Below are 5,107 nucleotides of genomic sequence, written 5' to 3' on the forward strand. Positions count from 1 at the left end.
GCAGGTCTTGCTCATCCTCACCAGTGCTCAAAAAAGGACATATATTAAAGAAACAAAAGAAGAAAAAACATTTATTTTTCTAGATTAACCCAGGTCATGTATGTGACCAGCAGCCCCCACTGTGTTTGACATTCTCAAATTGTGGTAAAATGAGACACAAAGGGGAATCTTTCTGAAGAAAAAAGCAAATATTCATTTGATACCATATTTTAGCAGCATTTCCTGGGATTTAGGCCATTAAAGCCAGCTGCTCCAGGATGTTTAGAGAGTCATCATGAACACACAAGTGCAATCTGAGGTTTTGCATGCTTTTTCCTATTTTAATATTCTGGTGCTAACTTTTAAGTCCCCTATGCTATTGCAGTTCTTATTTATTTAGCGCCCTGTTTTTATATACAGCATTTGCATGCTCGTAAATTGTTGTTTGCTAATACATAAGGAAGTACTGTTTGGAGTCTCTAGAATTTTATTTTAAACAGCCCCAAGGATTTCCTGACCTACAGCATTATTGAAGCCTTGCCAGATGCAGGCCCATATCTGTGACCTTGTGTTTTTTCAGTAGACCTCAAGATCCTTAGAGGATGATGACATGCCAGAGACTCTACATTGTTTAGACACAGAGGTGGGAAAATGAGTGGCCAGAAATGGAGGTGGCAGTCCCCCATCTTCCAGCTGGTCCCACGCTGCACAGACTCCAGAGAAGCTTACAGGAGCCATCCTTAATGCCACCAGCGGGGCATTAGCGTGATGCAGCTTGCTTTTGTTGGTGGGCCAAGGGCCCTTTTCAGTTCTGCTCTGCACAGCAGAGGTTTTATCGTGAGAGACCACCCAAGGGAACAGCGTCTCTGTCTAGCTCTCTGTCCCAGCTGCAGGTTACTCTTCACCAAGGCTTTGCTCCCACAGCCAGCCGTGAGCCTGCTTCCCCACCATCCTGCTCATTAGGGCAGAGACCCTTGCTCCAAGTTTTATTCCCCTCTGCTCAAGATCTCCCTTCCCAAGATCAGTTTGAGTACACTGGCTTGAAGAAATGGCAGGGATGCTCCAGGGCTCCTGTGCCAAGCTGCTTTTGCTGCACAATTTCTTTGAGTTTTTGAAGTTTGCCCTTTTGAAATTGAGGCCATGCTTATGAACTTGTTAATATTTTACCTTCAGTTGCTCAGTCCAGGCTTCGTGTCTAGAGTCAGCTTTCCTACAGTGCCCTGACGGCTCACCGCTTCTGGAGCAGCTCCCTCCCGACAGGGGAAAAGCCCAAGGGCTTCCAGCTGACCATTTCTGGGTCTCCTTGCCACCATGCAGTGGGTGGAAGAGCCAGCTCAGGCATTTCAAAACCAGGGGAAGTGAGGGTGCCCGGGGTGCTCCCAGAGGTGCCAAGTAGCAGCAACACAAGATCATACGTGAACCCAGCAAGCAAAAAATAGGTGGACAGAGGGCAGAGAGAGTGGGGAAAGGATGGTCTGAAACCCTTTCTCCCAGAATGCTTCCCCTTTTACCAGTTTCACAATCCCTGCTTTTTGATGCTTTCATCTCTTGCAGCACATTTTTTCCATGCAGAAAAAAGACGGTTTCAAGACGGTTGAGTCCCAAAACTCGTTGACTCATTGGGAAGAGCCTTTGCATAGTGAAGCAATTGCATTCCAGCTCCCTGGCAAGGCAGGACCTCGGAGAGGCGGCTGTTGCCTCTGTGGTCCGCAGTACATGCTGGATAATCCCAAGGTATCTTTATGGAGATGTCAAACGATCTTTAGTTTCGTAGCCCAGGGTAGCGAAAGAGTTAAAATACACAGTTTGTGTCTTTGGGGCTTCGTGGTGAAATACAGCGAGAGCAGAATGACCCAGCTGCATTTGTTTTATTTTCTTGTCACCAGAGAAACGAGAAGGAAAATCTTGTAGTGGTGTTTCCATGAAATTAAGAGAAAAAAACCACATAGTTTATAGAGGAAACCTCATTCCCCTCCCCAGCCTTTTACCAGTGATGGTTCAAAAAAATGTACATTTTTGAACTTAGTCACATCCCACCCCACCCACAGTCCTTAACGCCATGTACAGACCTAAGAAAGAGATTTCAGTTTCCTTCTTCTGCTGATGAACTTCTGTCTAAACATTTGCTTTTTTCACTGCTGGAGCCTGGAGATACTGCCTCCCCATGAAATGACTACTCTGGCTAAGGTTACGAATAAAATATAGTCTTTCTCTGTTAGATTTCAGCTAGCTGTATGAATAATATTCCCTCAAGACATACTCATTATATTGAACAATGAATCTACTGGGGGACACTTTTGCAATGACTAATGGGTATAAATAGAAAGGAAAGGAATTAATTAGTGCCTTTATCCTGGGAAAAGAGGGGGCTGAAAGGGATCAGATAGGAAAAAAAAAGGCCTTTCCTCTGAACATGGGGGTACAGCAGAGTGGGCTGCTGGGCTGGGAGGTGGCTGGCCCAGGTTCGGGTGACTTCCCTCAGGAGTCTGGTGGCCTGGCAAGGACACATTAGGGCTCAGCAGTTGAGCTGATTTATTTGAAATGTTAATCTTGTCTTTAATCCCAGCTTTGTCTCTCCTAACCACACCGTTCTCCTGCCCTTGGGTCTTAAACAAATGTTTCCAACATCAACCCTTGCATGGAGCTGAATCCTTGGGACAGATTATGTGTAATTCCTATTTCCACAGGACCAGTAAAAAGGAATTAGAAAGGAAATATGAAAAAAAAACCTTGAAGCCAATGAGAGCTTTTTTACTGACTTTAGGGATCTGTGATTCAGGTCCTAAATGAAAATCTGTCACTTCAAGGTTGCAACTTGTAACTAAAGATGTTTACCAAAAGAAAGCATTAAGTTTAGCCTCTTGAAAAACCCTAATCCTCACAACCCCCCAGAAGGTGGAGGACTCTGAGAAATGAGCTTGGCTGTCCTCAGTTGGGATGCTTTAGCACAGGATGCAATAGTGCAGCAATCAAATATGAGCCCAGGTCAATACTAAAGGCAGCAGTTAAGGTCTGCCAGCATAGCACCGTGATGGTACACCAGCAGCAGTACCTCCAACACTGCCTGAAAGCGGCTTGCCTTGCCTTCCAGGAGCACAAAGCTGCTGAAAAGCCTTCTCTTGAGGCTTTCCCTAACTACACAGTAAGCTTTTAATTTTTATCTTATAGAGGTTAAAGGAAAATATAATCCTTCCCTCCCCAAATGTCAGGACCTTTTGGATGCAGGCAGCAAGGAGGCCAACAAGGGTCTAGAAGAGAATCTGATCAATGCTCACATGAATCAGTGGATTGACAGGCAAATGACACTGTACAGGTAAATGACAGCAACAAGTGAGACTGAACAGTAATATCTTCTGGAGTTTCTGCAGTGGTAAGGAACTGTATCTAGCTACTCACTAACAACATTGCCCTCAAACTCTCTGGAAGACAAGTGCTGTCCTGGAGCAAGGGTTTCCATCGTGACCCCTTTTGCGACCTGAATATGGGGCCAAATTTATTACAGGTTAAACTAACAATAATTTGCAAAAACTTTGCAAAAAATTGCAGTTGCAGTAACTTGCAAAATAACTTGCAAAACCAAAATTTTGCAGCTAATTCAAGTCTTGCTCACAGTTTATGCCACAGGCATACAGATGTGCCTCTGAACTGGGGTGATAGAGACCTCTGAAATCTGCGCCCACCTCAGCCACCAAGTTACGAAGCAAAAGCCCAGCACGTCTTGAACCCTCCTTGGACTGACTTTATGTGCTGAGCTCTCCTGGGACCTGCTTTCCTCCGTCAGGGTAGAGGCTGCGGGGAGCTGCCCTGCTCTCAGGACATCCCTGTCCTGGGGAGCGTGGTGGGCAGCCACCCAGCAGCTGTTCCTTGGTTTGCAGAGCTTTTCCACTTGTCCATGACTGCAACTTTTCACGTATTTGATGTGAATCCAGGGAACCCTGTGCAGCACTTTGTCCCAGCTCCCTGGGTCACGTACAGCAGAGCATTGCTTCTCTGCTTTTGGCACAACACTTAACACCTCCCCCTCCCTTACGCACATGCTCAATTTTTTTCTCTAACACAAAATGTTAGAGGCTCCTATTTCATTTGTAGCTATAGATTGACGCTCAAGAAATGTATGTAATGAAGTGTCCTCCTGGCCAAATACAACATTGCAATAAAATTCCCCTCTACCATCAGGTGAACCTGCTACTACTGACAAGGAAAATGGTGTTTGCACCGAGTGTCATAAAAATTTGAACAGGAGTTTTATGCATGTAAGAAATGTAATATAATTAGATACATAATCAGTGTTAAGAAAAAGATTATCTGAGTTGGTTTCAAAGGTCCTTCTACAAAGTAGAACAAAAAAAAAAAAAGCCCAAAACCAAAAAATATGCTGCATTATTAACTTGTATTCCTCTGAGACAAAACAAACAAATACTCTGCCGAGCAAGTTAGCAATACAGAGGTACAGAAGGAGAGCAATATTCCATCCTTCCTTAGATTCTTTTTTGATGGTACCTCAAATCAGCCCAAGAGATCAGGGTCACAAGGAAGTTAAAATATTTTTGCCAGGGATGTGACATACCCTTTTACCAGGGTAACTGAACGTCTGTGCTCTTCATTTGAGCATTAATGTGAGCCCAACCTCCAACATCAAATGAAATAATTTTGATCACATGCGCACAATAAATAACATCTTATGTTTACACTACTTTTCCTTAAGACTGCCAGTGGAACTCAAATGCTTATCTCCAGTCCAAAGAGGCTTGAGGTTTTCCAGCTTCAGTGTGTGATAAACAAAATTAATAGTGGGGAGGTGAGAGTGCAGGCATGCACTCAGTCTTTTCCATACAGTTCTTCGCCCTTCCTTCTGTCCCTCATCCATCCAGTCTCTGACAGCCTCCATCTACAAAGATAAAAATATAAAGAGAAGCAGAAATGAGGAAGAAATAATGCATTATTTGTTTCTTTTATAATTATCTTCTTGGGCACAGAAACCAGATTTTCATTTTACATTGAGATCTCCCCTGCATCACTCAGGCAGTCTAAAGGGTCCTGAAATGGTTTACATTACCTACCTGAGTGCCTCTTCACACAGCAGCATAACTAGTATAACTGCATTAAAAATGTGCCCTGCCATGAAGTC

Source organism: Pygoscelis adeliae, unplaced genomic scaffold, assembly GCF_000699105.1.
Source record: "Pygoscelis adeliae isolate BGI_AS28 unplaced genomic scaffold, ASM69910v1 Scaffold63, whole genome shotgun sequence".
In the NCBI taxonomy this organism is placed as follows: Eukaryota; Metazoa; Chordata; class Aves; order Sphenisciformes; family Spheniscidae; genus Pygoscelis; species Pygoscelis adeliae.